Source organism: Tupaia chinensis, unplaced genomic scaffold (assembly GCF_000334495.1).
Source record: "Tupaia chinensis unplaced genomic scaffold, TupChi_1.0 Scaffold000387_1, whole genome shotgun sequence".
Lineage (NCBI taxonomy): Eukaryota > Metazoa > Chordata > Mammalia > Scandentia > Tupaiidae > Tupaia > Tupaia belangeri.
Genome location: NW_006159889.1, coordinates 2,286,795 through 2,312,496, shown reverse-complemented (window position 1 = coordinate 2,312,496; position 25,702 = coordinate 2,286,795). Strand labels below are relative to the sequence as shown.

General features: G+C 47.6%; 1 protein-coding gene and 2 pseudogenes across 5 annotated transcripts in view; 1 reads left to right on the top strand and 2 right to left on the bottom strand.

Moving 5' to 3' along the window:
* The window catches only part of RNF220 (ring finger protein 220), a 347,984-nt gene that overhangs the window by 59,909 nt on the left and 262,373 nt on the right, over positions 1–25,702 (bottom strand). The gene's annotated exons all lie outside the window — the stretch shown is intronic.
* On the bottom strand, positions 8,233–8,341 carry LOC114008785 (uncharacterized; annotated as a pseudogene).
* Positions 15,935–16,174, top strand: LOC102478186 (cyclin-dependent kinases regulatory subunit 1 pseudogene; annotated as a pseudogene).

The window sequence follows — 25,702 nt, the reverse complement described above, 5'->3', positions numbered from 1 at the left end:
ACTTGTCCTTGCTTGTGCCACGTCGCTTTGTTCTGTCCTCAGGGCTCCTTTCCTGGGATGTGAGGAGGAGTGGAAGTATGTCCATTAGCCCCGCCCCACTATAGGTGGCGAAGGAGGCCATAGGTATCTGTGGGGAGGTGAAGGGAGATGTGAAGCGGGGGAGGAGGGGGGCAGGCAAAGCACCTTCTAGGGCTTTTCCTTCCAAATCAAAGTTGCTCTGGAGGTCTTCCCTCCTTCATATTCCTGTCCCCTCTCTGGCCCTCTGGGCTATACAGAAAGATTCCTGCAGGGCTGATAGGCCATGTGAGTTGGACTTGGACAGGTAAGTTTATCCCTCCAAATCTGATATTTTGTGATTTTTAAGTAGGAATGCAATTATAAATAGGAGCAATTTGGTCTTGCCCTGGAGGACTACCCACTGTGACCCAGGCCTCAAGTGTAGAGTGTCAGAGCCAGATCCCATCAGGGAAGAACCATTTCTCACACTATGAGGCCAAGTGTAATTAAAATTACTCCTGTGTGGAGCAGATAATACTGCCTTAGAAAAGCACCCACCCCATTCCTATTTATAAGTACTTCTAGTTGGGCAAACTACTGCTTTATAAAGCATTTCCACACTTATAAAGTATCTCTACAGTTTTGTGAGTCACTTTCTCATCAACCATTTAAATGAAACGATTCCTTTAAATGCCTTGGAAAAATGATTTAAATTCTCTCTACCTCAGTTTTCTCATCTATAAAATAGAACAAAAGAACCTACTTTGCAGGGTTACATATAATGCCATTGGAGAAGTGCCTCACACATTTTAGCCTTTTATATTATTACTATTATTAATATACTGAGATATTTAGCACTTTAGATAAAGAGAAAGGTAAAATTCATTGACCAAAGTTATGTTGCTTGTAAGCTTGAGAATGAGACTTTGGGTTCCTATGGTCCAGTGCTGTGTCCTGCCTACTACACTAAAGCATCTGGCCAAAGTAATCCTTATTAGGGAGCAAAGGCTGACCAGGCAGGACAGTAGGTCTAACCTTCCGCTGCCCTCTGCCAGGTCCAAGGCAAAGTTGGAGACAGGGAAGGGAACTGAGTGGCTCCCTGTGGCCCAGCCCAGGCTGGGTCTGTACTAGGCTGTGCTCCTAGGTCTGTTCTGAGACTGGCTACTGGGCTTCCATGATCTAGAAAGGGCTAGAGAGACACCAGGGCAGGCCTGGGCCGGTCCCCACACCAAATATGTTCCTCTCCCCCCATTTTCTCCCACTCCCTGGGTTCTGCCCTAGTGGCTCAGTCATGGACAGGGCTGGATAGCTGGGCTGAAGTAGGGAGAAGGCACGCAGCCTGGGAGGGCGAAGAGTTTTGGAGTCAGGCAGGTCAGTTCTTGAAACCAGCATCAACATCACTGGCCATGTGCCTTGAGCAAGTGCTGTCATCCACCTGAGTCTTCCCTCTTCACCTAGAGACTGAGGACACAATACTTGCCAGCCCCTCACTTTAACAAATGAAGGAGACGAATGTGCATTGCCTGAAGGACGGAGACTTGCAGAGTGGGTCTTAGCACGCCCTGCTGCCCTGCAAGGGGAGACCAAGCCCCAGTGGTCCTGGGCATGAGGGGGACCTGGCTAATCATTTGGGTTCCTCTGTCCACTAGGGCTTGGCTTTGCCCCAGGCAGGTGGTGATCAGAGACAGCACAGCACAGTACAACACAGGCCTGCGTCATGAACAAGGCAGCTGCAAGGAGAGAGTGGGGGCGCTGGGTTAGAGGATGTGCTTGCAAAGAGGGTCCGAGACAGGGCAGCTGGAGGGCCTGGCTGGGCACGGCCTGTCACCAGCTCTGCAATGGGCCTCTCTGCTCTGTCGCTGCCAGGTCCCCCTAGCTGACAGGCCCTAGCCCAGGCTCCCTTATTCTAGTTCTCTAACCACAGAGTGGGGAGGCCGGGAGGAATCCAAGAGGAGCTTACCATACCGTGGCTCAGGTCTGCTCAGGGAGAGGTTTCCCTCCACCTCTGTCCCTCTGTCTCTTGGTCTGTCTTTCTTCTCTTTCATTTTTAGTGCAACCTGTTTGAAACCTAGTCCTGGAACACCCTCAGAGTTTGGGGGCCAATCCTCTAGGGCCATTGGAGGAGTGAGGCCCAGGCTCTGAGGCTCACAGGCTGAGGGAAGCCTGGGCACACGAGATTCACTGGGAGACTGCAGGCAGGAGGACTAAGGAGGAGAATGAGGTCAGGGCTCAGAGGAGAAGAAGGTTTCCTGGAGGTCAAATGGCAAGGGAAGGAAGGGTGGGGCAACCTCTAAGCAAAGGAGAGGCATCCTGACAGGGCAGAGTGGCTGGAGCAAGAGGAGGACAGGACAGTGCTGGGTCCAGGCTGCCAGGGCCAGTGGACCTCCCTGGGGCATTCGTGCTCTGGCACTCAGAGCTGGGAGGACTTACAGACCATGTTGTGAGCCCCCTCGATATTCGGACAGGGAACTGAGGTCTGTGACAAGAAGAGGCCTTTGCAAAAGGACACACCCCAGCCATCCCTAATAAGCAAGGACAAAGCAGTTCGGCCCTTAAACATGGAGGAGGCAGCTGGGAATAATATCCCTATTTTACAGAGGAAGGAACCCAACTCAGAGAAGTCAAGTGAGATGCCCCAAATCCCACCACAGCACATAACAAACCTGGGACTTGAGAGTGTCCGGGTCCCTCAAGGCCTGCAAGGTGTTTCTGGGGAGTGGAATATGGACCTTCTTGGAGAGCAGAGGACTGTCAGTTTTGGAGCAGGGGGACATCGTGGCAGCCAAGATGGACAGAGGGAGGACTCAGCCCCTCCCTAGACTCTCCTTGTTCATCAGGGCCTGGGCTGCCTACTCTACCAGTATGGGAGACTGCCTGGGAGCCTGGCCCTTCTGACGTGCCAAAAGGATGAGCTGTGATTAGGGCTGGCAGGTGGTGTTGTGGTTAAGGGCGCTGGACTCCCACATAGCCAACTGTGGTTTGAGTCCCAGACCTGGTGGCTTGCTTTCTCACTTTCTCTCTCTCTTACTCTGTCTCCCTCTGGTCAAATTAAAATAAATAATAAATAAATAAAGTAATATTTTTTAAAGGATGACCTATGATGTCATAAGCCACATCTCTGAGTCCTGTAACCAGCTCCCTGCTCTCAGGGCTTACATCCTGAGGACCATACCTGGGCCAGCACCCTCAGTGTGACATCAGCCCCAGTGCACCCTGTCCATCCTGGACAGAACCTCTGTCCTCCTAACTGGCCTTGGGCCCAGCACCTTGCATCTTCTTGGGCACCAGGGTTGCAGCCTGCACACCTTCCACGTAGCCTTGACTTCACCAGTTGGTTATGGACCCCTTTTCCCTGCCTTGTACCCTCCAGACCTTGTGTGCAGAGCCTGGACTTAGAATCCTTGTATTCTTCATTGTTCACAGACTGTCGCTTATAAATAGATGTTAGATTTAACTATTGGGAGAGACAGTGAAATATAAGACAGTGGGGGTGAGGATTTTGCCTTCTTTAAGCCTGTTTTACATAAAACAGGACAGTGGGGCCAGCAGGTGGCGTGGTGGTTAAGGGTGCTGGACTCCCACATGCCTGACCGTGGTTCGAGTTCCGGACCTGGCAGTTTGCTTTCTTACTTTCTCTCTCTCTCTCTCTCTCTCTCTTACTCAGTCCCTCTCTGGTCAAGTTAAAAATACATTAATAAAATTAAATAAATAATAATAATGGACAGTAATTCCTATGATCTGGAGCTCTGGTGAAGTAAGTGAGGTTAAGACTAATATTACTCCACCTTTAGGAGGTGGATATTCTTGTTATCCCTACTGCATGGATAAGGTCACTGGGTTTCAGAGAAGCCTGATCACTTGCCTAAGGTCGCACCGCAGGGAAGTGGAGGGGCTAGGATTCAAGTGACAGCTTCCTGCACGGTACCACTCTGGCTTCCTGGGGAAGAGAAGTTCGGTGGAGATGGAAGTCACGTCCAGGAGACAGATAGGCTTCGTATCTGACCAGCTGGGTTCAGAGTGGAACCTGGAGACATGTGGAGCTTGGTGAGGCAGAGGAGAAACAGTGGGAAGAGGAGTGCCCTGAAGCCAGGGGCTCCTCGGGGAGAAGACATAGCCTTGTCCTCGGAGGCCCGATAAATTTGGAGAGGAGGCAGGTCTCAGGTGCATGGAAGGCAACATGAGGGTTGGTGCTTGGTGGTGAGGGGGCTGGAGGTCATAGGGCCTGAGGTGGGAGAGTTGCCCGAGTCTGAGGGCAGAAGGGAGTCTACCTCAGGCTAGGTAGTCACACTCTGCTCCCTAGGTAGGAGTGGGGACTGGCCTTCTGCCTCATTCCTACACCTGGGTGGGGCCTGCTCAGCAGCTCTAGGCTCCAGCCACCTCTGCCCCCGGCCCAGCAGCAGGCCCAGCTGGCTCACCTTCTCAATCAATACGGTGCTCTTAATGGGCCCAGCCACCAGCACCAACCAGGGGCATTAAATGTTAATTATATCTATTTGGATTTGAAAAATTTTATTACTCAAGTTAATTATGGCTGGAGTCATAAAACTGTTTCAGAGTGAAAGGGCTGCCTTATTGGGGCCACTTTCCCCAAGACAGATTGGAAAGGCGAAGAAGAAATAAAAGCATCTGGCTCAGAGGGCGGCCACTCCACATCCACCAGGCCGAGGGCTCTGGGCTCAGGAGCCCACAGTCTCCACATGGCAGGTGTGAAGGACAGGCCCCCAGAACACAGGTGAGGCCTGTCCTGGGAGGGCATGGCCACTGCTCGGCAGCCCAAGTATTGAGGGGCGCTTTCAGGCAGAGAGCCCCCCCCTTGTCAGGGGAGGCTCCAGGGAAGCTGCAATCCTGCTGAGAACATCTGGGCCCCCCGAGATCAGAGCTTCGGGGTACCCAGGGTGCCTCGCCCAGTGCTCGGAACACTGGGACCTCCTCCCACCCAGCTGCCCCAGCCCCGCTTGACTGCTTCCTGCCAGCCCCACATATGATTCATGGGCCTGACCTTGGGCTATAAAGTGCTCCCTCTAGCGGGTGCAGAGGCAGGATTTACAGCCCTGGGGTCAGCTGTAGGCAATGACACACACTATAGCAGACTCTTGCACACACAGGTTCCCACACACACACATCTGGACAGCGACGCAGATGAACGTTCATGCCTGGGAGCTCTCCTGCTCATGCATCCTGTAATGGAGTCCATTTGTGGAGCAAGTCCACGTCTAAGGGGCTTTACGAGCATTTGTCTCATCCTTAACACGGGTCCTATGGGCTCACTCGAAATCAGTGCTACTCATTCTTTTGGAGAGTTTTTGCTATAGGGTGCATGCGCTTGCCAGAAAGACAGAGAGAGACAGAAGGACAGAAAGCAAGAAATTGCCCCCCAGGAGGGATGGCCACACCACAATCCCTTCTCCATTATCCTCTCGGGATCCTGGGCACGCATGCACAGGTGACTGGCGTGAGTTTAAGCCACTGGATCTGGGACTCGAACCACGGTCGACTATATGGGAGTCCAGCAGCATAGCCATTATGCCAACTGCTGGTCCCTGGTGCTACTCATTTTACAGACGAGGAAGCGAATAAGGCTGAGGCAGGTTCAGTTATGTGAACACTTGTGCCTACAAGATAATCAGCTCTGGAGAGAAGCCCGATGCCCATGGCTGGCCAGAGGAGCAGTTCCGCCACCAGAGAGTGGGACTCTGCAGCAGCTGTGGTGTGATCACTGAGTCGTCCCCTTTCCCTGTGCCTGGTGGGAGGGTCTGGAGGCTAATATAGCCAGCTGAGGGGAAGAGAACGTTCCAGAGACAGACCTGCCCCCTTCCCTCCCAGGTGGTAGAAGAGGGATTAAAGGACAGGAGAGAATGCCTTAAACCAGGTGTGACACTAGAATCTCAGACTGCACAAACTTAAAAACCTGGGCCCAGCAGGTGGGATAATGGTTAAGACTCTGGATCCCACACGGCTAACTCCACGTTTTGAGTCCCCGACCTGGTGGCCTAAAAACATGCCAAGGGCGTGTACGTGCATACCCTGAATCCTGAGAGGAGAAGGGATGTGGCATGGCCATCTCCCCTGGGGGGGAGTTGACTTCTCACTTTCTTTGCCTCTCTGTCTCTCTCCAGTCAGCACATGCGCCCTACAGTAAATAATCTTAAAAAGCAAGCGAACAAACAAACAAAAAAATCAGTAGTAGTTGGGAATGAGAATTTGCTCATATTGTTAAGCGGTCAACTACCTATCCAAGGAAACAGAGTTGGCGAGGTGTGATTGGTAGAGACTGGAGGGGTATTTCGTATTTGTACCTCCCAAGTTGAGTGACTCGCTAAACCGTTACCATTGTTATTCTGTCACTGAGAAGATCTTGTAAAAGGGCCGAGCCTCTCCTCTCTCCAGCTTCAGGACCACTGGCCTCTGCTTGCTTCCTTCCAGCCTCAGTTTTCAGAATTTCTGCCTTTTCTCCAAAGCTAGTGCCCACTGTCCTTTAGAGCCAGTTCCCTCAGTCCTAAGCAGGGACCTCACCTTTGACCTTATCCCTCTCCTCTTGTGTTGATGCCCTAGAGGCGTCCGCTCTCCTCTACCTTCAAACCTGTGTGTAACTTTTCACTTGAAAGGACCAGCCCTCCCCCTGATCTGGCGACTCCCTATTCCCCTTCCCTAATTTTCTTCTGTCCAACCTGCCTGTGCCTGTGGACGCATCTCTGCCTCGATCCTTGTCTCCTCTCCCAGTCCCTCTGACTCAGGGCCAACCCTGTCCTCTGCTCTTGGAGGGTTCCTCTTCTTTTTTCTTTAAAGAGATTTTTGCTTTAGGATGTGTGTGCTCGCTAGAGAGATAGACAGGAAGTGAGAAATCACCTCCCAGGGTGAATGGCCACGCCACAATCCCTTCTCCTCCATTTTTCTCTCGGGACTTTGGACATGCACACACACTTGACATGAGTTTTAGCCACCAGGTCTTGAACCGCAGTCGACTATGTGGGAGTCCAGGGACGTAACCATTATACCAGGTGCTGGTCCCATCCTCTTCTTACCCTCTTGGACTTTAACTCTCCATGACTCACTGCATGGCTCCCAAAGCTGCCTCCAATTTAATGTCTCTTCTTACCTCCCACCCTGAACTGTCAACTGCCCAAAGGACATAGCCACCCCAGTGTTCACCCCAATGAAATGTGCTAAAATGGGAAATAATTATCTTCTTTTCAAAATGGCTTCCTTTTCTCCACCTAATTTCTACCCATTAAATAACTATTGTCCTGCTCATCTCAACTCCTCAAACATAGACCCACTGATTAAATTAATATGTTGCACGAATATTTTCTGGGTAACCACCATTTGCAAAACCTGAATAGCTAGGACAGTGGGGGTGATGGTGGCAGGATGTCATCAGAGAGTGAAAGTTTTGGCGACAGGAAGATTTGGGTCGGAAGCCTGGCCCCACTGCTTGCCAGCTGTGTGATACTTGGCAAGTGACCAGAGCACTGGCTATGTGCTGTGCACTGACCAGAAGGCCTCACCACTATCATTCACCTCGCCTTCACAACAATCTTCCCCACAATACTCTGGCGAGCCCATTTTAGAGATTGGAAAACCAGACAGAGAAGCTTAGGAACTTGCTCAAAGTCACACAGCATAGAAAGTGGCAGAGGTGAGGTATGAACCCAGGTGGGCTGGCACAGTCTTGGTTCTGTCTGCCAACTATTGTGTCATCAGCATCTAGGAACCCCTTAAATATCTGTGGAGTGAAAGCGTACAAATGGACGACTAAAACGTATTCATGGGGGTTGGCACTTTGAAGTAGTTGCTGACCTTGGCAAAAGCAGAGTCAAGGGACACGTAGGGCTGAGGTGCAGCTGTCACCGTTGAGGAGCAGCTGGGAGGGGGTACAGGCAGGGTTCAAGTGTGCAGAGCCTATTCCAGAGCCTGAAGGGAGGCGAGAGGGACTGGGGGGCCTCAGGGGCACAGGGTCTAGGTGATGGTTGCATGCTTTTCTCTTCCTATGTGACAGAGAGAGGGAGCAGGAGAGGATCCCTGCCAGAGGCGGCCTTGGAGGGGACATGAGGAAGTGGACCCCAAGCACCAGGACAGAGAGCAATTCTAGCCCCCAGGGACCTTACTCTGTTGGAGAGACAGACGGGTTAAACAGACAATGGCAGCTTTCCTGGGAGGAGCTGATCTAGAGGAAGCCCCCAGGGGCCAGGTGAGCTGGGAGAAGGAACTAGCTGTCCTTTTTCTTTTTCTCCCTCATGTCAGATGGGTACCGCGCTGACCCACGTGTAACAGGGTTCCAGGGAGGCATATCTCACACACAACGTCTCAAAAACCCAAACTTCACACTTACGACCCACAGAAGGATCAGGGAGATGTCATCTTTGCCAGAAGAGCCAGGTGACCCTGGAGGGGAGGCATTTGATCTCCTCGCCTCTGCTTTTTGCCGGGCTACCTAGTGCCAGCTCCAGAGAGAGGGGCCCTGGTGACTGGATCAGAAATGCTCCTCTGGCTGTGCTCAAACAAGCAGGCGGGGGTCGGGGGGAGGTGATTCTGGGCTGACCTCCACCTGAGCCCTGGTGCCAGTCCTGCCTAAACCAGCCACTACTAAAGGATGGCCAGTTCTGAGTGCCCCAGCATCCTACAACTTCTGGGGGAGCCCACCCCTATTTCCAGAGCTGAAGCCAGCAAGGTTTTCCTCGAGTAAAGCAATAAAAGGGGAAAATCAACATCCCAATGATCTTGTTTATGGTGCTAAGTAAGCTGTACAGCTTAATCCCTACGAGGTTAATGAATTTACGACTTGCTTTGGAATTTGACAAGGGTTGTAAAATAAGAGTGAAGCTCTGGGTGGCTCCTTTGCGCTGCTCTCTGCTCCCGTTGGACTAGCCTGGCCTGGTGAGGGAGGGGAGAAGATATAAGTGGTGGGTTCATGGCCAATTGTCTGGGTTCTGAACTCAGTGGGCCAAAGGGGGCTATCCAAGGGCTAACGGACACTTCCTGTAACCCTCTGCAGAGGTCAGAGTCAGTAGCCCTCCTCTCCAGCTGGAACCCCCAGGCCCTTGAGGACCTGTGGTCTTGGGCAGATCACTTAGCTTCTCTGAGCTTCCCTTTCCTTATCTGCAAGGGACAAATGATACCATCTACCTAATAGTGTGGCTGGGAGAATGATGTGAGGTAATGCATGTAAAGAGATTAGCATCGGGTTTTGTTTGTAGGAAGTCCGCAATAGATGTTAGCGGTGGCAATTACTTCATTCTGTTTCCTTGTCTATGTCCCCCACACGTATCCATCCATTCAGACATTCAATAAATCTTTATTGAGAAAAGAGACTGCGTGCCAGGCCCTGTGTCAGACACAATTTGGAGTGAGAGGCACACACCTTAAAACACACTCAAAGTAAAGGGAGGTCGGTGCCGGGAAGGAGTTACCCTGAAAACACAAAGAGTGGAGTAACTAAGCCTGCCTCTGTCTGGGCCAGTTTAGAATGCCGCTTTGCACTGAGAGTGTTTGGCAGGTCACAGACGACTTGCACATGTATTAATTCTTTGGTTCTCACAACAATCTGGTAGTGACCACATTTTCTAAATTAAAAATTGGAACCCAGTGGCCCAGTCCAGTGGCACGGGGTACAGCAAACTGAACAGCAGGGCTTGAAGCCACATGGTCAGCTGTGGGCTCAGATTCCCAGGTTCACCTGGGGAGCGGGTACATGCTCTCTCATGCCTGAAGATCCCAATGAGCTGGAGGGTGGGGGGAGGAGATTGTGGTATGGCACGGCCCTGTTGAAGGTGCTTTTCTCTCTCCTGCATACATATGGCCTATCATGAATAAAATAAATACACTTTTTAAAAAAATAGTTAAAAATGGGCCAGACTGGGGACCAGTAGATAGTGCAATGGTTAGGTTGCTGGACTTCCATGTAGTCGACTGCAGTTCGAGTTCTGGACCCGGTGACTTAAAACTCATGCCAGGCACATGTGTGCCCAAGATCTTGAGAGGAGAATAGAGGAGAAGGGACTGCGGCATGGCCATCCCCTCTGGGAGGGTGATTTCTCGTTTTCTGTCTCTTTGTCTCTCTCTGTCTCTCCAGTGAACACATGTGCCCTATAGCAAAAATCTCTCTAGGGGCTGGCAGGGGGTGTGGCGGTTGAGTGCTGGAATCCCACATGGTCAATCATGGTTCAAGTCCTGGACCTGGTAATTTTCTTTCTTATTTTCCCCCCTCTCTCTCACTCTGTCCCTATCTGGTCAAATTAAAATAAATAAATAAAGTTAAAGAAAATAATTCTTTTTAAAAAACTCTCTCTAAAACTATATATATAAAAAATGGGCCAATCCATGGCGTGTTGGTTAAAGTGGCTGGATCCTCCATGGTTGATCACATGGTTCAAGCCCCAGACCCAGCGGCTTGAGATACTTCCTGGCATGTGTGTGTTCATATCCAAAATCCCCAAGGAGAAATGGAGGAGAAAGGAATGCATGACCATACTCCATAGGGTGCTTTCTCATTTTCCCTGTCTTTCTGTCTCTAGTAAGCAAATGCGTCCTCTGGAAAAAAAAAAAAGTTAAAAAATACTGGAACCCAGTGTGACCATGTGGTATGACAATAAGTCAAACTTAGGAACTGGAACAGTTTAGAAATCTGGGACATGCTGCATTCCATACCCAGAGAAGGCAGGAATTTCTAATATATCTGAACAGGTATGGAAATGAAGCTAAAATCATCAGTGGGAGAACTCTGGCTCATTCAGTCACCATTGCGTTGGGAGATGCTGAGGCCAGGACTGTGCTGCTTGCTTATGGGGACGCACTGCCTGGTGCAAGACCTCATGGAGAGCAGGGTCTCCATAAATGCTTCTCTTATGAATGAATGGATCTTCGTATAAATGTATATATCTGCTCCTGGGAGTAAACCTCCTCAACAGAGACATCAACATTCATCAGTTTCTCTTCCTTCCCTCCCATCCTCTCTTGAAAGAGCTCTTGCCAGGATTGCCAACGACTCCCACTCCTCCAGCTCCAAAGGCTACGGCTCAGCGATCCTCCACCTACTCTTGGCAGCCACGTTAGCAGACAGCTCCCTCCTTCTAGGACACTTATCACACTCGGCTTTGCACATCACACTCCCCCATTTCCTTTCTGGACACTCCTCGTTCTCCTTGCTGGAGGCCACTCCTTTTCTTGGGTTGCAAGAGTAGAGACATAAAAGGGGGTGCATGAGGATGTGAGTGGTTCGACACCCCATTTTAGGAGCCAGGACCTCCTCTGCTCACACAGCTGCTTGTTTCCCAGGCTTTGTCTTTGGGCACATCCTTCTGTTCTCATCGAGCTCACTGGCGTCCTGATCCCCAGCTCTAGTTCTTTTCAAAGTCTTTCCTCTTCCTCGGACTGCCCTCATTCTTCTACTCTGAAACTCGGTTCCTCTGAGCTCTACTGTGACTCCCTTCAGACAAACCAAGCTCCCTCTTAGCTGGTCAGGAGACAACTCCCTTGGGTTTGTGTCACAGATGCCAATACCAACACAGGCCACACATGGGAGTAGAGGAGGCTCGCATGCGAGTGCTGGCTGGCCAGCCCTTGGCCACACCGACACTGACAGACAAGGCCTCTTCCACAGGCCTGGCAGTGGGCACAGCTGCATCACACCTAGAGATGGAATCTGAGCACGTGAGAACTCAGGGGTGGAGTCAGAAGTCGGGCTTGGGCCCCATCTTTGCAAAGAGGAATGAATAGAAAACCAGGTGATCTCAGGTTCCAGTCAGGCCCCTCAAAGGAAGGTCCAGCATCCTGCCCACAGTGGCCTCCAAGGCCCCTTCTCTGATGTCCTGTATCCACTCATAGCGTCCACTTGGGTTCCTCGGCTCTCCCTCCAGAGTCCCTCTAGTCCTCCTTCCCTGCCAAAGGATGATATTCAGGAAAACACAGAGGCTTTGGTGTTGTCCCTCTCCTTCCTGTGTACTCCAGACCTGAAAGCCATGGGGGCCTGGCCAAAGGTTTCATTTTTTTGGGATCCCACCCCTCTCTGCCCCTCAGGCATGTCTGGGAAAGAACTTGGTCAAAGAAGGGATTTCCTGGCCAGCACCCAGGGAAGGTCCTCTGCTCTCCAGGGAGGATCCCCATGGGCTCCACCTGTCCAGCTAGCCCCACTGCAGGGGACAGGCAGCTGGGACCCGTCCTGCAGGCGTAGAGGCTGAAACAGGCTAATGAATCCTGATGGGAGAAGTGACCTTTTCCAAATGCCACATGTCATTGGATTTTATATCACACAAGGACAATGTGCCATGGGTATTAAAATCGTTTTTCCAATAGTTATATATGTGTGTGAGTGTGGTGCGGAGTCTGCATGACGAGAGGAAAATCCTAATGAAGATGTCATCAAATGAACCTTCCCTCTTCAGCACTGGACAGGTAGTTCTTCCCCCTCTCAGCCAGGGCTGGACCCTAGACCTCAGCTCTCAAGCAGAGACACTTTTCACTCACGAAGTTCCCCTGGCCCAGACCCAGGCTCTGGGCCTGGCCCTTGCTCCACTTCCTGCTCTAGAAAGTCCACCAACATCAAGGGAAAAGCAAGATGTGGAGAAGGCCACTGCCTAGCAAAGGAAGGCCCTGATGAACATGGGCCCTGGGCATGTGGCCTCTTCTGCTCAGTCTCCTGGAGGAGCTGGAGACCGCTTTGTGAAGGAGGACACATGACCAGAGAGAGCAGGCTTCCAGAGCTCTGAGGCTGGAAGAGGCAGGGCTCAGAGCCCACAGCCTCCAGCTACTCTGGTTAAAGTCTCCATGGTCTCTGGTTAGGGTCTCATGGTCTAGCTCGCCCCACGGTCTTCCTGGTGGGGCCTGCCTGACACCTCTGACACCTCTGCGGCCAGAGACTGCAGCACCCCCTGTGGCACTGCTGCTCTAAGAGCTTTGTCTGTTTAGAAAGTTCACACACAGGGCCGGCCCTGTGCCTAGTGGTTAAGGGAACTGGATCCATGTGGCCGACTATAGTTCAAATCCCAGTCCCAGCTGCTTAAAAAACATGCCAGGTACATGTGTGTGTGCCTGAAATCCCAACAGGGTAGAGAAATGGAGAAGGAATTGCGGAATGACCATGTCCCATCGGGAGGCGCTTTCTCTCTCTCTTTCTTTGGTGAAAAGAAGACAAAGTTTACATACAAGCTTGAACTAGTCTATTTCCCTGGAAGTTCCACTCACTGGACTGTGTTTAACCCCTTGGGCTCAGACAGAAAAGTGTTGCTCTCTGTCCCACACGCAGCCTTTTGGAGACTGAAAACAACATCCATTGTCCCCTAGGGTCTTCTTTCTAGTTCAGTCAGTGGAACCTGATCAAGACATCCTGGCTCATAGGCGCTCCGTGTCAGTTCCACTCAGAATGTGATGCTCGTTTTCTTTCTTTTCTTTTCTTTTTTTCCTTTTCTTTTTGAGAGAGATTTTTGCTATAGGGCACGTGTGTTTGCCAGAGAGACAGAAAGAGAAGTCATCCCCCAGGGAGGATGGCCCATACCATAATCTCTTCTCCTCCATTCTCCTCTCGGGATCTTGGGCACGCATACACACGCACCTGGCGTGAGGTTTAAGCCACCTGGTCCAGGACTCAAACCACGGTCGACTACATGGGAGTCCAGCAACATAACCATTACGCCATCTGCTGGTCCCATGATGCCCATTTTCTACTGTCGTGATGAGTGAAAGAGGAAAGCACAGCATCTGGAGTCAGCAGCTCAAGGCCCAAAACCCCTGCCTAATTTTTAACAGGGATGTGAAGAATCAGAGTAATTCACCTCACATTTTTGAGAGCCATTTTTTAATCCTTACACTAATGGAAGGGGCAACTTTTTTAATGAGATACTTCCTCAGGGATGTGGTCCAAGGGCCGGCCAGGACCTCAGTGGAGACCTCCTCAGGCACAGTAGGTCAACAGAAGACAGAGTGTGAGAAGAGAAGGAAAAGTGGACAATGTCTGCAAATAGCTAGCGTCCCAGGTGAGGGCCCAGAACTACCTGGCCCAAGTCCTAGTGAGTAACTTCAAGTGCACAGCTTGTCCCCATTCTTGTTATCCATGCCCACATAGGCCCACGGTACACATCTCAGTGACAGAGCTACCTCCTTCATGGGTCCCACGGCATCAGAACTCACATGTCCAGGTTCAGACTGGGGTTTCTCAGCCTAGGGCTGGCCCTGTAGCAGTGGTTCAGCACTGTGCATTGGGAGCCAGAGCCCCCATGGCTGCAGCCGCAGTTCAACTTTCAACTTTCAACATGCTGGGCATGTGTGTGTGCACTTTAAATCCTGATGGACCGGAACAATGGAGGAGAAAGGCCTGTGGCATGATAATGTCCTGTGCGGCCACATCCCATCTCTCTCTGGTGAGTACATAAGCCCTCTGGCAATTAAAAAAAAAGAAGAAGAAAAAAGGAAAAAGAGAAAAGATCAAGCTTAGCAGAACTTGCCAGAGCAACTAGTGCTGATTCCCAGAAAAGGCACATTGTTTGCTTGCTCAGAGTTCTCAGAAGCCTGGGTCTGAATCTTGGTCCTATTGCTCAATAATTGTGTGATCTTGATCAAGTTCCTTAAGCCCTTGTGCCTGTTTCTTTATGTGAACTATGCATACAATTCACCTAGCTCTGGGTGGTCATGTGGATAACATGATTCTCTACACGTAGAACACTTAGAACGAAGAATGTTGGCTGCACGGTAAGCACTCAATAAATATTAGCTATATTATTATCCCACTCCTGGGATGGTTGTGAAGGTCATGGATGCTAAATAATAGGCACGTGTCATTCTTGGCAAACTGTCAAGGTCTGTTCTACAGGAGTGATTAGAGCTGTTGACCTCTGTCTACTTTCCCAAATTGGACGTAGCCCTCCAGGAGGACTGACCACTAGTCTGACCAGTGCAGGGTGCAATAGAACTATTTGTCCCCTTAATTGTCTAGGAATCTTGAATGATTCCAGATGCATGAGCGTAGCCATTGCACTGGCTGGCTTCTTCTGAATTTACTATCAACCCCCAGAGCTTCTCTCTCTCTCTCTTGCTCTCTCTCTTTTCTTTTTAGTTTTTGCTATAAGGCATGTGTGCTCACCAGAGAGAGAAAAAGAGAGAGAGAGAGTGAGAAATTATCCCCCTATGGGATGGCTATGCTGTAATCCCTTCTTCTTCAGTCTCCTTTGGGGTTTTGGGCACACACACACATGGCCCAGTGTGATTTGCAAGCCACTGGGTCCAGGACTAAAACTGCACAGTCAGTCATGTGAGATCCAGCACCTTACCCTCCTCATCATCTGCTGGTCCTTGAATTGACCCACAATCAACGCCTAGAACTTCTCTTCAGCCTAGTTTCCCTTCTCTCTACATGTACTCAAATTCAAATATTTATCTCATTTGTAATTATCTACTTGGAAGAGTCTATCCATCATTTGAGTCAATCAAGCCCATCTGATATTCTGGTTTTTTTTTTTCTCACAAGAATTGTGTTTCAGTGTGATTATAGGTGATTTGTGAATAGTCCCTACTTCAGAGCCAATAGAGAGAAAATAAACCTGCTGCTATGTGTGTGTGTATTCATTATATATATATATATATTTAAGAATTATTTGTTTAATTTTATTTATTATTGTTATTATTTTAATTTGACCAGAGAGAGAGAGAGAAAGAGAAAGCAAGATGCTAGGTCTAGGACTCGAACCATGGTCAGCCATATGGGAGTCCAGCACCTTAACCATCACACCACCTGCTGGCCCCTAAGATAGTTATATTATAAAAAGATAATATTAGCAAATGTTGGTGAATAGAGAAAAACTAAAACCCTCATTGTTTGCTGGTGGGACTGTAAAATGGTATAACTACTTTAGGAAATAGTTTGGAAGTTCTTAAAAAATATTAAATATAGGGTGCTGCTGGGAGTTGTTTGGAGGTTGGGGAGCTGGACTGGAGGCCTGTAAGAAGAGCCATCATGTCACATGAACAAATTTACTATTCGAACAAATACGATGACAAGGAGTTCGAGTACTGGCATGTCATGTTGCCCAAGGACATAGCCAAACTGGTTCCTAAAACCCATTTGATGTCTGAGTCTGAATGGAGGAATCTTGGTGTTCAGCAGAGTGAGGGATGGGTCCATTATATGATCCATGAACCTGACCCTCACATCTGGTGGTCCCGAAGGCCACTACCCAAGAAGCCAAACAAATGAAACTGACAAGCCACGTTTCAGTGTCCAGCTCTACACAGCTGTCCTTACTTTCTAACATCTTTCTGGTAACCTGATTATGTCGCCTTCCTGTTTCTCACTTTGATATTTAAAGGATATTCAATACACTGTTTGGATGTGCTGCTCGTTGCTTTGCTTCTGGAGTAGAGCCCAAATCACTGGAGCCCAGCTAGAGGAGTGCTCGATGGGCCGCCAAGTTGGCCCCAGGAGCCATGGTGCCATCCGTCTCTAGAAGAACATGTTTGACGGATGGAGGAAGCATCTGAGACTAAGACCATGGTTGTTTCAGGGATCATGTAAACTTGTTTTTTTTTTTTTCCTGCTGGGTGTTTTGTGTATGGTGACTTGTGGGTTTATATTTCAATGTATTGGAAAGTTTTTATTTTATTCAAGAAATCTGTTCCATGTTCAAAGCCTTGATTAAAGAGGAAGTTTTTATGATAAAAAAATTAAATATAGAATTACCATATGACCCAGAAATTCCGAATCCTAGGTATGGATCCAAGAGAACCAAAAAGATATCCACACAAAAATGTGCACGTGAGGGCCAGTTCCTAGCCTAGTGGTTAAGGGAGCCATATTCCACAAAGCTGACCTCAGGTCGAATTCAAGCCCCTGAAGTTTGATAAACACACCAGGTGCAGGAACAAGTGTGCATCCCAACAGGATGGAGAAACGGAGGAAAAGGGATTGTGGTGTGCTGATGCCCTAGTGGGGGATGCTCTCTCTTTCTATCTCTCTAACACATACACCCTCTGGCAGTTTTTAAAAAGTACATTTGAATGTTCACAGTAACATTATTCATTAAAGCCCCAAAGTGGAAACAACTCAAATGCCCTTCAACTTATAAATAGATAAATAAAAAGTGGTATGTCCATACACTAGAACATTCTTTGGTCGTAAAAAGAAATGAAGTACTGCTACATGCTACAGCATAGATAAATCTTGAAAACATGATAAATGAAGGAAGGCAGTCACAAGAAACCAAGTGTTATAGGATCCCATTTATGTGAATGTTCAGAATAGGCAAAGTTATAGAGAGAGTAGATTAGTGGTAGCCAGGGGCTGGGGAAGGAGAGGATGAGGACCAACTGCTCATGGAATTTCTTTTGGAGGGGACAAAAATGTTCTAAAATGACATTATGGTGGTAGTTGAACAGTCCTGCGTATATAATTAAAACACACACACGCATTAAATTGTACATTTGAAATTGGTCAATTATATGGTATGTGAATGATGTCTGCCTAATGCTGTCAAAAATCTTTTTATCAGGTACCTCCTACATTCTAGAAATTGGTAGTAGTTGGGGTATAAGTCTGGGAGAAAGACTGGGGAACTGTGGAAAGGGAATATTCCCTGGAGCGAATGATTCTTGTACTTAGTCTTTATGGGTGGGTTGAAATTAGGCAAAGAAACAGAGATGAAAGATGCTCCCAGCAGAGAAACAGCAGAGAAAAGCCTGAGCTCTGGAGTCAGACTGCCAAGATTTGAATGCTAACTCTGCCATTGACTTGCCACGTGCCCACGGCAGGGTACTTAGCCTCTCTGTGCCTTTGTTTCTCCAGGTGTAAAATGGGGATGATTGTAGCATAATCTGTATAGCGTAATGTGTTAGAATACAGAGTAGTAGAGTGTAGTATGGGTTGTGGTGACAGTGCAATGAATTAACGTATGTAAAGTGCTTAGACTAGGATAGATACATAGTGAGATCTCAATAAATGTTAGCTACAGGTACAGTGTGGTTTGGTGTTCATAAAGGATAAGACAGAATAGAGAGAGATGAGGATGGAAAGATACGTAGAGATCAGATCATATGGGGACTTATATGCAGACAGAATAGCTTAGCCTTGAACAAGAGGACCTGTGGGATAAGAGATGGGGATGGGCCAGCAGGTGGCTAAGGTGCTGGATTCCCACATGGCTGACTGGGGTTCGAGTCCCAAGCTTGGGGACTTGAAAATCAAGACGGGTGTGTGTGAGTGCATGCTCGAAATTCCAAGAGGAGAATAAAGAAGAAGGGACTGTAGTGTGGCCATACCCTTGGGGGGGGTGATTTCTCACTTTCCCTCTCTCTGTCTCTGTCTCTTTCTGGTGCGTGCACATGTCCTATGACAAAAACCTAAAAAAAAGAAATTTTTTTTAAAAAAAGGAGAAAGAGGGGCGAAGAAAGGGTTTAGATGAAGTTGAAGGAAAGAGGATTAAAGTTAGAAGATGTCACATATTTTACAGTTTTTTAGATAAAGCAAGAGTAGAGAGAGAAGAGGGTTGACATTGAGACAGGTAATGGAGGACAGGTATTTGCAATGCAGCTGGTCTGCAGAGTTGTAATTTTGTTCAACAGAGTTCAACCGTGGGCACAAAAGTAGGCCAGAGCAATGATCCAGAGGTAGGACTTTGCTAACCAGTGCTACAGAGGGACAGGTGCAGAGGAGTTGAGGATTACTGATGAGAAAATAGTTGAGGGGAATACTCATGGGGTTGAGTCTGAGTAGAGACAAGCGAGATGGGTTTGATGATACACTGGGAGAAGTAAAGTGGTGATAAAGGTCACTGACGTTGAGGAGATCAAGGCCAGAGAATTGAGGGTCCTGGATGGGTCATCATTTCATGGACCTTGAAAATCTTGGGGACTAAAATGATGGATGGGAATGAAGTAGAGAAGACGGATACAGGTACACATTCAGGGAAACAACCAAGAAGCCAGTGAATAACAAAGACAGGAACTGATAAATTGTGGTCCACCCAAATGGCAAGAGCTTGAAGGGAAAAGCAATTCTCTTTTTTGTGAGAGTAGAATAGTGCCACCTGGAAGTGGCATGGGAGAGGAAAACGAAGCTGAGATATTCAGAGAATGAGTGGCCTCCACTGAAGAAAGCTGCAGATGAAGCAGAAAACTCTGCAGAAAGACCTGCTTTCAGCTATGCTGGGAAGTAGGGGGACTAACTAAAGAAGCTGAGATTACAGTGGAATTTGTTTGTGGCTTTAGATGGCAGATAGGGAAAGCAGGGAGGGGAGGTGACAGTGGGTGAGGAAAGGGGATATACCGTTATTTGGGAATGAAAATACTGGAGAAGGCTTCAGGGGCTTATACTGGAAAAGTGACCAGGGATGACTAGGATATGAAGTCTGATAGGAACGACAGTCCTAGGTTTCCAGGTCACAGGAACTTTGAGATGGAGATTGTTGCAAGGTTACATTTGGTGGAGCTGGAATGGGGATACTAATGACAATGTCGTTCAAAGCGTCTGGACTATCTGGATCTGCCACGTCGCCCTCTGCTCTATGTTCTCAGAACACCTTGGATGTTCTCTATGTGTGCACAGAAACTTGTCAAATGGCCAATTCCTTACCACCCCATCAGCTCCCAGAGTCTATCCCCACTTGTCTGTAGTCTCTAGCTTTGGCACCTTTCCCAGAAGTGAACCTAGAGTAGCAAAGGTACAGTGAGTTGAGGTGAGGTGAGAAGACAAAAAAGAAGGTAAGGAAGAGTACTGAGACTTAAGCTTGGCCCAGTTTACCCAAGCAAGCCTGGCCCAAACTGGCCCAGCCCAGTCAGCACAGCAACTGTCCGGCTGAAATAACAAGTCAGAGACGAAAAAACTGGCCAGCCCTACTTGTTTACTCAGCTTTTCCCCCCCTTTTTCTTTGGACAATGCCCTGCTGGGCTGAGGCTGTCCCGCTGGGTTGTTGCTGAGGCTCCCCTGTGAAGATGGAGCCCAGCTGCTCAGCTGTTTACAAGGCGAATCCGGTTTACATGGGCCCCATCCTGTCTGGGCTGGGTTGGGAAGCTCCAGTTAGAGCCCAGTCAATGGCCTCTCTTAGCCCAGAGCTCCCCAATCTTAGGAGTAGGGGTGATAAAGTTGTGAGGGATCCTCCATATCTGAAGGCCAGAAAAGGTACCAGCCTCAAGATGGAGTGAAAATGGTATGAGATCTGATCCCACAGACAAACTCCTGCCCTTAGGAGCACCAGAGAAAGGAGAATTGCTGGAATTCTATGGCCTCCATCTCTGTCCTTTCAAGTGGTGAATTTGTGACAACAGAGATGGCAAACTACACCCCCCCCCTTCTTTCTGGTAGCCAGGGTATGGGAACTAATCTTTGCCTTATCTACCACCTTCTTAAAGCTGCTGGGAGGATCAAAGGAAATTATGTGTATGCAAAGATTCCAAACACATTTGTTACTAGGATGAAGTGATCTATGGTAATTCACTGAGTGAAACAGTTGATCTCCAGGGAAGAGGATCAAATCTCTACATTGGTAATTGCTCAAGAGCAGAGGCCATGTTCTCACAACTTGGTAGCCCCCCAGGCCCATCATGGAACATGCCCCACACAGTGGGGCACAATTATTTCATTTATTAAACCAATGTTTCTCAAGAAGCTTGCAGCCTAGTGGGTGAGTGGGTTTTATTATCTAGTGGGTAATAAAAACACAGAAAGAGCAATGACCCTGTAGGGGGCAGCACAGGAGGAGAGTGAGCACAGAGGAGGCTCCTCGCCTGGCTAAGAAGTAGAGATGGCTTCTTGGAGGCAATAACATCTAAGATGCAGGAGACAACTGTGCTCATTAAATGAAGGAAGAATGAACTTGCAGAATCCCTAATGGCAGTGCAGGGGCAGGCCGACTTGGGGCCTCTGTCTTCTTTCCTTGTGCTTCCAAAATAGTACTGAAGGCCAGGCCTTAGGCTCTTGAACACTGGGGCTGGTGACCTGTCTGGGGTTGGCTTCCCTAAGTAAATTTACTAAGGAATCACAATGAAGCCCTGAGAGGCTTTTTTCTAACTACCTAGTCTTCTCAAACAGGAGCAGGAAGGGATGTGAGGTGGCACACTTATGGGCTAGAGAAGGCACAGACTTGCTCAATGGCAAGCAATGTAAAGGCTGACTTTTAAATATATCCTTAAGGACAAGTAGTAGTTAGCCAAGTGAAGTAGGGTAGGACAGAGGTAGCTCTAAACAGACAGGAGAGTTCAGAAAAAGGCCTGCAGAAGGAAGAACTTGGCCCAGCCAGGAAAGTACTACAGTATGACCACAAGGGGGAGCCACTCTGAGGGGGGACACTGAAGGCAGATACTGGAGAGGTAAGCCAGAGTTAGATGACCAAGGATCTAGTAAGTCCAGTCCTCTTCCTGAATGGGGACACCTCCACATGGAATCAAAGGCCATCTCTGTTCTGTGGATCCCAAATTTTCCATCTCTACCCTTGAATCTCTTGGGAATATCAGACCCTTATGCCCAACTCCAGAGGTCATAAACTCCATAAACTCAAATGACCCAATGTAAGAGAGTCTCAAAAAGTTCATGGAATGATGGAATTAAAATAAGAGTTTATTTTAATAAATTGTTTTAAATTTTAAATTTCAAAAAAATTTGAAATCCATGTATAGTTTTTCATAATATGCATGCTCCATGAATTTTTAAAAGAGACCTCATGTGGGCCAGCAGGTGGTATGGTAATTAAGGCACTGGACTCCCACATGGCTGACTGTGGTTTAAGACCCGAACTTCATGGCTTGCTTTCTCAATTTTCCCTCTCTCTCTCTGTCTCTCTGGTGAGCATGCCCTATATCAAACTTAAATAATAACAATAATGATTATGATAAATAAAATAAATAGGGGCTGGCAAGTGGAATGACAGTTAAGGCGTTGGACTCCCGCATGGGTGACCATGGTTTGAGTACGAGACCTGGCGCCTTGCTTTCTCACTTTCCCTTTCTCTCTGCCTCTCTCTCTCTCTGATCAAATTAAAAAATAATAATAACAACTGAGGACAAAAATTCTGACTACTTTTCCTATTTTCCAAAATCTTTTCAAAAGAGACTGGTGAAGTCATGCCCACAAACATTAACAGACCATTTATTTTCTATTAACAAGATTCTTCCTACATCCTGTCCCTGGCATAGTAGCTTTGAGATGTATATTTCAACCGATTACAGTATATTCTTTTGCTTATCTCTTGCCAAGACACAGAACTTCCCTTTCCTTGAGATGTAGATTAAGCCTTTCTTTAACTAAGACACAGATCTTCCCTTCCAATCACCACCTAGGAATTGTGGAACCCATCTAAAACCTACAAACCCCACCCTCCCACACACACATGTCCCGCCTTTTTGGGCCAGACCAATGGAAAATCTCTTCACTGAATTTTGTCTGTCAATCTCAAAAACAAATAAAAGGAACCCCTGTACATGATCACCCCAAGAAAGGCATGTATGTCTCTTCTCCGGGCCTAGGTCACTCATATTTGGCTTGGAAATAAACCACACTGAGTGTTAATTATTAATTTTTACAGTTGGTTATTTTTCTGTCAACACAACAAATGGAATTAAATAAATAAATCTTTAAACAATTTAAATAAGTAAAATAAATAAATAATTTTATTTAAAAAAAAAAAGACCTCTCATATGAACTCTCCTGACATTCCTGATCTTGGCTCAAGTCTGCTTTTCACAATGTCCATTTTTAGCTCCTTTCTATGGATTATGTTATTTCCTCTCCTCTCTGGCCTAGCATACCCATGGTAGCTCAGCAATGACTCCTCAGTTGTCCTGACCCTGACATTTCCCTTTTCTGGATATAGCCTTCTATGTGCAGGCCCTGATAAATCTGATCATGCAACTCTCCTCTTTCAAAGCCTTCAATGGATCCCCACTGTCCCCAAGATAAACAAGATGAAGTTCAAACTCTTTAGCACCTAACTCATAAGGGTTCCAGTGAAGGGTAAATGAGATAATGCATGGAAAGCATTTGGCTCATCGCCTGGGACATTTTAGGCATTCAATTAATAATAGTCATTATTTCTAATATAATAATTATATAATTTATATTACATCATATCATAATATAATTATATTTTAAGCCCTTTCCTCACTCCATGCCACAGCCTAATGCCTGTCTTTCTGTTCTGTCTCCTTTCATGCTGTTCTCCAACATGTTTTCCTGCTTGAGGACCTAGAGAATTTCTCTTTCAAATCTCCACATCCTCGTCCATTTCCTCCAGCAAGATTTCCACTTGGAGGGTCCTCCCTCTGTTGTGTACCTGTGAATGCCACATCATCTTTTCTCATGGGCATCTATGCCCAAGCAGAGCAACAGAGTAAAACCCTATGCACAGCCATTTCTTGTAGGTGACAGTGGTTACTTGCTATTGCAGAGAAGAAAAATTCACATGACCGGAATCCTTAGTGGCAGTAGCTGATGGCAGAGATCAAAAGCCACCCTTGAGGCAGTGAGTCACAGACACCAAAAGAACTGAGAAGTGACTGGGCCAGGGAAAATCTGCCAGGGAGAATGGCTGGTCTTCTTGTTGTGGCAGCCAGCAGGTCAGAAAGAGGTAGGAGGACCAGTAAATAGGATTCTGCAGTGTACCCAGAGAGATCCAGAAAGCTATTTAGTCAACAAACATGATTCAGCACCCACCTTGTGCTGGTGATTTGGCTACGGAAGAGGGTCTCATCATTCAGTGTGGTTTCAGACAAGTAAACAGGAATTATAGTACAATATGACAAATACAATAGCAGTGGTGGAGTGCCACTGAGGCATGGTTTTGAGAAAGAGTCCCTTCTCATGTGAATTTCAGGGCACAATCATATATAATAAATATTCATGAGCACCTGTCCTGTGCCAGGCACTGTGCTGGGTGCTGAGGACAGAGACAAAGATGAATGAGATGATTTCTGCCACCTAGTGGGAGGCGACAGCTATGTTAAAAAATGCCACAAAGGCAGTCAAATGTCACATGTCCCCAGACTGCCTCTTCTTTCATTTAATGTGATAGGAGTCATTATCATCTAATTCCTCAAGCTAGAAGCCTGGATATTATCTCTGACTCCAAGATTTATGTTTTAGATAAACCATAAAACATCCTGTAGAGTTTTTTTAAAGAGACTGGAGTCAGGGAGACCAGCTGGAGGCTGATGCAGTAATTTGGGTGAGAGATGATGACTGGGACCTGGCTGAGGCTAGAAGCCTTGACAATGGAGAGAAGTGGATTGATCTGAGAGCTACTGATGGATAGGAGTAACAGAAGTAAGAGACTGATTGGATGTAGGGGTGAGAAAGCAAGAAGACTAAAAAATAATCCTAGAGTTTTGGTTTGGGCATCTAAGATTATGGGGCCACTTAGTGAAATGGGAACTAAAAATGATACATCTTATTTTGGATGTATTGCATTTTAGATCTCTCTACGGGGAGATGTCCAGTAGGTGGTTGCAAAGACTTGGAAGCTCAGGAGACTGATTCATATTGAAGTTAAGATTAGAAGTCATTGCATATTGGAGTACCATTTACATGGGAGAGGATGAGATCATCCACACAGAGTGTGTGTGGACAAAAGCAAAGCAAAAATCCATTTAGCCATTCAATATGTTTATTGAGGACCTACTATGTTCCAGGTGCTGGGGATATAACAGTGAACGTGGAACTCGTTCACTGTTATATTCCCAATGACAACCAATGAACACAAATGTGGTAGTAGGGCCCAGCAGATGGTATAATGGTTATGTTGCTAGACTCCCACATAGTTGATCATGGTTTGAGTCTTGGACCCGGCAGCTTAAAACTCAACAATAGGCGCGTGGACCTGCATGTCCAAAATCCCAAGAGGAGAATGGAGGAGAAGGGATTGCAGCACTCCCCCAGGGGGCGGTGATTTCTCGCTTTCTGTCTCTCTCTTTCTCAAAAAGAGAAAGAAAGAAAGAAATAAAGAAAAGCAGTAGTATGTCAGATTGGGACAAGTGCAGTGGAGAAATATAAAGCAGGGTAAGGAGATGTTGAGAGGGACAGCAGGTGATCAACAATGGCCTCAACAAAGAGGTGACATTTGAGCAGACATTTGGATGAAGGAAGAAAAAGAATCATAGGCATCTGTGAGGGAAGAGTGTTTTAGGCAGGGGTAACAAGTTCAAAGCCCCAGTAGGGACATACTTGGTGCATTCAAGGAGCAGCAAGACTGATGTGGCTGCATCGAAGACAGCATGCAGAAGAGTAGTGGGAAATTGGAGAGACCAGAGAGAAGTCAGGGGTAGAGGATGGGATGCCTGCAGGCCAGGATAAGGACGCTGGATTTTACTCTGTGTGTATTAGGAAAGCCCAGAAAAGTTTGGAGCAGGGGAGTAATATCCAATTTATGTTTTGAAGGATTGTTCTGGCTGCTGGGTGAAGAACAGATTGGATGAGGGCATGAGAGGGAGCAGGGAGATGACTGCAGTAGAATAGGTGAGAGGCGATGGCGGCCTGCATTACGGCAGAAAGGATAAAGGCACTGAGTAGTTCGAACAGTTTCCCATTTGCTGATGTATCGGGCCAGCAAGGTAAAAGAGATGCCAAGACTCGGAGGTAAATTAGAAAGGAGACTTCAGCTTTAGTTTCTGCTGTGCTGTAACTACATTGTCTCAGGTACATGACCTGACACTCTACTTCACTTCCATTAATCCAACAAGTGTGTGTGTATATATTCATATATATATGTGTGTGTGTGTGTATGTGTGTGTGTGTGTGTGTGTGTAT